Genomic DNA, 9,336 nt, shown 5'->3' with positions numbered 1-9,336 from the left:
ATCAACAGCAAAATATTTTTCCCTCATTGTTAGCCATCCATTCATGAATACGTGGACTTTCCTGCACATGCACACATCTTCACATTTCGTAAATTCCTGTATGGAACAGTTTCCGATCTAAAAAAGTAACAAGAAATTTTTTTCTGAAATTATTCTTATTTTTCAACATAGGCTTCTTTTAAGTCTATACACTTTTTCAGCAATAGTCTCTCGTTTTTAACATTTTCAATAGTTGTCTTTCTTTCCAAAATAAGCGTTTTCTCCCTTCATTTAATTAAGATACGATGCGTAATACTCTCCCGTATTTTTAGATGTTTATCCAGTATTAGCAGTGTTAATTTCCATGGTGATTTGGATGGTAAGCATATTTTATTTTAATCATTAATTTCATTTTTGCAGCTGGATGCGTTGATACAAGCACTAAGAAATCGAATAGTATTTTTCCTCATCATTTCAATCATCAATAAAAAAAATCAAATCAAATTGTATTTATTAATCATATTCCAACGGTTAGTCGTTTCCGAGATATTTGAGGTTTTAAATTATTATTGTATTTTTTAACAAGTTTTAAGCTTTTACGTATACTTTTAGTAGGCTTTGTAAGAAATGTCACTTATTTAACTGTCATTAGTTCTCGTTCTCAATTTAATAACGAAGATCAGTTTTAACATGTCCATAACCAATGCATTCTTCAAGAAAAACAACAAAGAAAATGGACATATTAATCTCCAAATGGAATTAGCAAAAATGAGCAGCTTCGACCTCTGCATTCATACTGCACATACTCTACATTCAACTGCATTCATACTGAATACACTGTTTACACCACCACAAGAGTTAGACAGTTTAATTGTGAGTGGTGGTGTAAACAGTGTAATCGGAATCCACGACTGTTGACTTGACTGTTTGTCGTTTTTGGAGTGTGGTAGATGTGTATACTCATTTTGTTTAAACTTCATTCGAATCCAGTTTTGATCCAAAGTGAGCGAACGCTGTACCCAACGCGCAAAAAGCAAATGCGTTCTTTTGTTATGACGATTGCCTCTTATATCGATAGTTGTGTCTGTTTTTGATCATCTCGAACACTCGTCGTCAGTCCAGTTAATGAGGGCACCATTTGAATTCAGCTGTCCACAATTTCACAGCCGTAGAAAAAGGTGCAAAGTATAAGTACACAGTGTCTAGCTCATTCATTTGAACAGGCATATTGCCTTTCAAACAATTTTTTCCTTTTTCAAAAAATTCCTAACATCGACACATTTATGTGATTATAGAATAAGAACTAAGCGGCCCAACTCATATTGGTAGGTGCTCAGATGTTCAAGTCGAGGTCGTAAACTTTTCAGACAACCGTCGTATTACTTTGTAATCATTTCATACGTACATTATAAATTCTTATATTATTGTAGTTAATAGCTCATTGTTTTCAGAATATATTGCTTGAATAGGTTGCGCATTTTTTGTAGTGAAGATACACACTATGTAGAATAAGAAAAAAGAAGATGCTGTTTACATGTATTGTTAGTTCTTTACTGAATTATAGTTTGTACCTCAACTCATCTTTACTGTATGTCTGTTCATTTTCTAATGTTTTACCCCGTATAATTGCCATAAGAAAATTTTGAATGAACACCAGCGTTCCTAACAATATTGAACACTAATTAAATGCCTCTACCTATTGTGTAATGCATGAATATGTAATGTATAATTTCACTTTTAATAAACTCTCGGAAGGATGCTTGAGTTTTTTAGTCGTCCTTACCCCGCCACTTGTCCTTGTCATCTTGAAATTCAGCAGGATTTTGCTGCTTACCACTTATCTTTATTTGGATGAGTTATTTCGATTTCAGGTCAGTACATAAAAAGCAAAAAAGAATCTTGAAAAATTTTACTAATTTATTCGAAATAAAGGGAATTAATGGTAGTGAATGATTAATAAGAGAAAAATTTAATTGAATGTTAATTTAATATAAATTGAAAACTAAATATTTCGTATTTAAATCGTCGCATAAGTTTGGATTGGATTGATGCATCAAAATTTGTAACCTTTGCAATTAAACCAGACAAAAGGCGCAATATCTATAAGCGCAATTAGACTTTTTTTTGAAGTAAAGAAATAACTGTGAGTATAGTTTTACATTTTAATTAATCAAAAAATTATTGATGACAAATGATGGAAAATATATACGAGGATATATTGAAAAATTCTTAGCCTACTATAGAACCAAACAAACAAAATTTCAATGTCAAAAGATTTTATTATTCAACATATTCTCCTCTTGATTCGATACATTTATTACAGCGTACCTGCAACGTATCTAGACCTTTAAAAAAATTGTTACTTCTTGCTCTTCAAACCTTTTATTACCTCCTCGTTGGAAGAAAATTTACGACCTTTTAAACTTTTATCAGTATTCTAGCAATTCTAGTAATTCAAGCCCTAAATCACGAATTTTTGGATTGGCGACATGAGATGTAGGGACGTTGTCCTGCAAAAACAAAACACCTTTGGATAGCTTTCCGCGTCTTTTCTCTTTAATTTTCTCCCGTAGAGTGGTCAATAATGTCGAATAGTAATCCCCAGCTATTGTTCTACCCTTATCCAAAAAATCAATCATTATTACTCCATGGCAATCCCAAAAAACTGAAGCAAGAACTATTCCAGCAGATTTTTGAACACGAAACTTCTTAGGTATTGAAGAACCAGAGTGTCGGCATTCCATCGATTGCTGAATCTGAATCTGAATCGTAGAAATGTACCCAAGTCTCATCCATAGTAAGAATTCGGTATAAGAAGTCTACATCGTTTTCAAATCGAGCACAGATCGAACGCGATGATTCTACCCTTGCAGGCTTTTGGTCAACATTCAAACATTTGGGGATCCATTTTGCAGCAATTTTCTCATGTCCAAATTGACGTGAACTATATGATAAACGCGTTCATATGAATTATTCAGTGCTTCAGACATCCGTTTTAGCCCAATTCGACGCTCTGATAAAATTATGTCATGAACTGCATCGATATGTTCGGGGACTGACACAGAAACTGGCCTTCCCGATTGGTCATCATCTTCAAATGAAAAACTACTTCTTTTAAAGCTTGCAGTCCAATTTTTCACGGTCGCCTACGAAGGACAATGATCACTAAGGGTATTAAGCATATCTTTGTAAATCTCTTACCTCTTAACCCTTTTAAATACAGGTACTTGATGATGGCTCGAAACTCCAGTTTTTCAATTTCCACAATTTCGGTGGACATCTTTTTTCTTTTAATTTATTGCGTAACTCTGGTTTACTTTTTTGACGTCAAACTTTACACTGACATTTCTAATAAGTTATTGTTCGTTGCTTTGGTAACGCAATATTTTGTTTATAGATGGAACTGGTCTAGGCTAACTAGATATCAATACATCCTCGTACTAGTTAACTCCAATATGATTTTCAGGGCAATATAATAATCTTCTAAGCAGAAATGATCGAGAAGAATATGCTACATGATATTAAGAAATTATTATATATAATATTACAATATTATAATAAATGGATACACGGATATAAACCGGTTGCAACAGGTTCAAACTAGCAATTACAAGTGCCTCACTTGAGGACGTGTTTCTGTGGAATTATGCTTTTGGTTTATTTGTTACAAAGTTGTATGTTTCCTAGTCAGATGTTTTTTACGTGTTTAATTTTTAAATAAATACGTGGTGCTGTAACATTCGGCCTGTTAGTTTTTCATAACAAAATTTTGAAAATTCCTTTTGCATCTATTGTGTATCCGTAGCTACACATTGTTGTCGACCTTCCCCTCTATTCTATAGACTTTGTGGTTACAGCCTTTTATCTCTATATTCGTATTTATATAACTTTATTTTACTATAGCATGCTATTCTTTTCAAAACATTAGACAAATTTTTGCACACCATGTATAACTTTTATTCGATCGAAAACATACCTTATAAATACTTGAACCGAGTCACATGTTTTCTGGCTTTATGTTGATACCGTAAATATACAGTGAAACTTGATATGCAACTATTGATAAGATTTAATGAAGTTTAGAAATTCCTCGTTGCAGTGAAAACGTACAATGAGAGAAATCATCATTCCAACATGTAAAGAGGACAATAGCCGAGTATCATTCACGTTTTCAAAACATGAAAGGAACTTTTCTATGAAAAGATGCTTCACATTCTCAAATCTCTGAATATTTAATCCGTACGAGAAGTAGTTTCGAACGAAATTTCAATAATTTATTCATACCGTAGTTCTATAAACCATAACTATGAGCATTATCTCGTTGTTGAAGGAAATGTGTACAGTAGGTAGAGATAGAGAATTATTAACCTTTGGATATATTATAGAAAAGTGAAATCAAAATTCTGTAACCAGTGTAAATAAATGTTTCATTTTCAAAATCTCTAAAGGACTTTAGATCACGCATTACGCTAATTTAGTATTTTAATCCGTTATTATACAAAGAATTTACGCCGAACACGACTATAATATTAAGAAATTACGTACAAAAAGGAGTGGTATGGGGATAAAAGTCAAGAATACGGTAGATGAAGTAGCAGTTCGTAGCCCAATTTGGCCGTGGCAAGGCTGACAGTGTGAGGTTTTGTCCAAGTAGGCGATGTTGATCACATTTCCAGCCAATACAACAGTTTTCGCGTTCTTTGGAGGATGTTATCCAGAGTCTTCTGTTTTGACAGCTCCTTTGTATTTGGTATGTACATGTTTCGTCGACCATCATGGAACGCCGATGAAAATTCTGCAGATTCTGCTTAAACAGCGTCAAACAATGTTCCCTCGGCTGCGTTAGTTGTCTGGAGGGAACAAATGCGGCACCCACCATTTTGCTAGCTTTCTCATGTGCAAAATTTTATGCTGGATTTGACCAACGTGATCTTTTAAAATGCTTACTGTCTCAGCTATCTACCTTACCTTTAATTGGTGGTCTTTCAATAAGAGATTGTGGATTTTTGTTACGTTATCCTCGGTAGTTGTTTTTGGAGCTCCTGGATATGGGACATCAAATACCGACTGCGATCACGTTAGAGCCAATTTTTGGCTGAAATTTCGACAATAACCGTCCACGAAAATCTACTACTGGATACTCAAATGCTCTTGCGATATTCTGGTCACCGGGCGGTGAGGCTAAGTAGTTGTTTGTCTGTCTTCGTGAGAAGAAGGATGACAACAAAAATTATGTAAAGAATTAACAGTGAATTTTACTTTGTACGTGAATGAGAGATAAAATCTGAAAAAGAATACATCAATCAATAATAGATTTGAAAGATAATCGGTTAAAGTTAAAAGTGATCCATCTGAAAAATAAGAATTTTTCAATGCTTCCAGCTCAGTCATTATCTAATGCATGAAATGTTCTCTTTTGACACGGCATGAAGTTTTGGTATATATATCCGCATTTCTATGGTTTCACAGAATGATGACTCAATTTACTTTGTGACGAATGTGAATTCCAAAGTTCACATCAAATATGTTGTAAATCTCTTTCATATAAATTATAGGATTGAATACCTTTATTTAGGAAGCTCAGAGATACTTAAAAGATTTAGAAAGGAAAGCAATGCGTTAGTGAAGAAGAGAACAGAACGGAAACCAGATGAGCCAAAAGAGCAAATATCAGGTCTATTTGAATAACGTATTTTTCTAGAAAATATTTTTGATCTATTGACTTATCTCCAGCCTCAATTAAAATATTTCCAGCTCTGAAAATTAGTTGAATTATTAGATCATTATATGTTTAAAACGTACCATGCTTTAATGCCTAAATTCGAATTTTAATATGAAAAATGATTATCCATTTATCTCTGGTGCGTTGTAAATGTTTTTGTAGATAAACAAAAGGGTTTATGTAAATTGGTAGGTGGTTCATTTAATAAATACAAACAATTGTAACTAGCGCCTTTTATTAGTAAAGCTGAATTAGTGTCCAGTTAGAGCTACGTGAAATTCCGGAATGAAATGTTCAATCAGTAATTTATAGAAAAACAAAGCTTAAACATGTGAAGTGTTTTTATGTTGGACGTATTTTTTTTTCCAATAAAACGAAATTTGCGTGCCGATGCTATTTCGAATTTCGCAGACGGACGGTAGAAAATATCTCGATAAAATATTTGGAAGACACAATGTTGGTGATACAATTCGATAGCCACCATTAGTTTCTTTTTTTTGGAGATAGTTAAAAGACAAGGTTTATTAAAATAGTCCGACTAATCAAGAGAAGCTGAAAAGCAGAAAAAGAATGCTATTAAATAACATACGAGCTGAGGCTATTCGAAATTCCTTATAAGGATTTTATCATTGCCTCAGAATCTGTCAAGTTGATAATGGGAGATAATTCTCGTGCAACTCTGCATTTACAACTTGGACAGTCTTGATGCATAACCTTATATAGTGGGGTAAACACTTTTTATAATGATTGATTATAAATGAACAAGATCAAACAAACAATTAAGACATTATATTTAACCAAGCAATTTAAAATACTATTTAATACCTGTCTGTTAAAATAATTCTAATTATTCATTTGAAACTTATTGAGATTAAATAAAACAAATAGCGCAGCGGTTATTCATCCAAAAATAAAAAAAAAAACATATTAACTTTTCAGTTACACCATTTTTACTACACGCATGTTACCATTTCACATCCTACACAAAATAAATTGACGTTCATATTATAACAAATTCCTCATCAAAGTTTGATTTGTTTCACGTTCACTTTTTCTACTTATTAACTGGCTCTCTACAAGATTGTAGTTGCTGAGACCTTGCCTCTCGAACTTCTTCATTTCTACTTCAAAGACTCTTCCACTTTTGTCAGTCCTTCTGCTGACGCAACGAAACGACATTAAGCGAGTCAGTATACCTATATATCATACGGAAACTCTTCAATACTTGTTTCTACGAGGTTTTCAGCAAACAACGGAATCCCTTAGCTGAATAAATTTAATACGGAGGGTTTCTAACCAAAAGAATCATTCAATGGGCCAAACAGAATTTTACAGGATGTATTCATGTTACAACAATTATATACAAATATTTTTTAGAACAATTCAAAAGCTTTGAACTAAATTTTCAATTAAAAATTCCAGCATTTCAGTTAAACAAACAAAAAATAGCTATAAAACCTCAGTTATACATTGTGTGGTCACTGGAATTCAGTAACTTAATGCCATTGACTACCTACCAAACTAAGATGGAGATATTAGTTCGTGAAAAACGATTGCCAAGGAATTCAATGTGGATATAATGAGATTGAAGCAATCGAGAAACTTCTTGAACGTAAGAATGTTCCTTGGACTGATGAGTTACTTTAGGAAATATATCAAGAGCTTTGCTACGATAGCAAGGCTTTTGACATATTTTACAAAGAGAGATGAACTTCAACTGATGAAATGAATAACGGGCAGCTGTTAACCTTTAGGTTAAACCTTATGACCTGTTTTAGTACGCTTATTATTCTAAGCAAACAATTGGAACTAATAAGCTATGAATGTATTTTTAAGACAAACAGCACAAGAATATGAAAAACATGGTTCTTATGAAGTAGCTGTTGTTAAATTCTTGAAACATTTTGAATTTATCTAATAGGGACTGCTAACGGATTGTAATGCGTTTATAACAACAAGTTCTTGCTTTATTTTTTTGGGATTGCCATGGAGTAATCATGATTGATTTTTTGGATAAAGGTAGAACAATAACTGAGGATAACTATTCGACATTATTTACCACTCTACGGGAGAAAATTCAAGAGGAAAGACGTGGAAAGCTATCCAAAGGTGTTTTGATTTTGTAGGACAACACCCTCGCACACAAATCTCATGTTGCCATGCAAAAAAATCGTGATTTAGGATTTGAATTACTAGAACACCCTCCTTATTCACCAGATTTGGCACCGTCCGACTATCATCTCTTTCCTTAACTGAAAAAAAGTTTATAAGGGCGGAATTTTCTTCCCAACGAGGAGGTAATAAAAGCTATGGAGGTCTGGTTTGCAGAGCAAGAAAAAACATTTTTTTAAAGGTTGCAGGTTCGCTGTAATAAATGTATCCAATTAAGTTGAAAATATGTTGATTTCTTCTGATTCGAAGTATCACAGGAATCAACTAAGGCAGCAGTAAAAAATGATTAGCTAATTAATGGGTCCATATGTCATCTAAAAATACCAAAAATTCCACGATAGGTTTCTTGTAGAAGATCCATCTGGGTTATTGTGGTCTAAAATGTGTCACGAGGTCGTGACGTCTTTTGATGAAATTAAGTTATTTGTACTGCAAATGTGAGCTCAAATTTCGACAACCCTTTACTAACTTCAAACCTTTGCCATCTTGTGTTAAACACAAAGGGTTGAAATGTTTTGAACATATTTTAAAATTTTAGGTTTGCTGCCGATAAAATCGGTATGGGTTTGCCAAACAGTTTTTAACTGAGCATCAGTAGGAAGTCCAAACTTAAAAAAAGTACAAATTTAACATAATCAACAAACACTTTCCTTTTATATATTATTATATAATATAGATACGTAAATATTTCATTTCAGGTATCAAAATAACTCTTTGTACGTCAATACAACGAAAAAGCTTCTATACAACTTAACACGTGCAACAATGATGTCAACAGGTTGTTGTTGGTAGACATCCACCATATTATGTCAATACTGTTTGGCTGGACAGCCTCTAGTGTTACCTACCATCAAATCTATTTTTCTAACTATATTAGTTGAGCTAATGAACCAAGAGATTGCGCTACGTTCCATTTTTCACTCCCGCACCACTCTAGACCATACTAGCCTGATCTTGGTTTTGGTCTTTTATTTAATCATAATGAGTTTTAGTTTAGTTGAGTTTTGGATTAGCGTTTAGAGGGAATTCTTGAGCAAAAATAATTTTTAAATCATATTTCTTCACTTTTTCTCTTCGAGCACAATTTAGAAATATTATCATACTTTCTAGCCTAGACTAATATTGTAATAATAATCTATAATTTGTATTCAGTGCTTCTATATCCTGAGATATGTGAGCTGATGTTCAAACTTTAATATTGGCACTTCAATCATTTGGAAAAATTTATTTTTGTTATATTATCTGTAACTATTTTGGTTTTCATATACATATTTATTTCTGTATTCGTTTACAATATCATTGCAGTTCGTAAGTAAATTGTCTGTAAGTTCCGTTTGACATATCTTATTTTGTAATATTTCTTTTTAAACCGGTTTGAATATAATATAATTACAAACTTGGTATAAAATTGTTGTTTCAGTATAGTTATTCTTTTTATTATTTTTATTTAGGATAACTGATAT

This window comes from Diorhabda sublineata, chromosome 5 (assembly GCF_026230105.1).
Source record: "Diorhabda sublineata isolate icDioSubl1.1 chromosome 5, icDioSubl1.1, whole genome shotgun sequence".
In the NCBI taxonomy this organism is placed as follows: Eukaryota; Metazoa; Arthropoda; class Insecta; order Coleoptera; family Chrysomelidae; genus Diorhabda; species Diorhabda sublineata.
The sequence above is the reverse complement of the archived record's forward strand: the minus strand, read 5'-3'. Positions refer to the sequence as shown.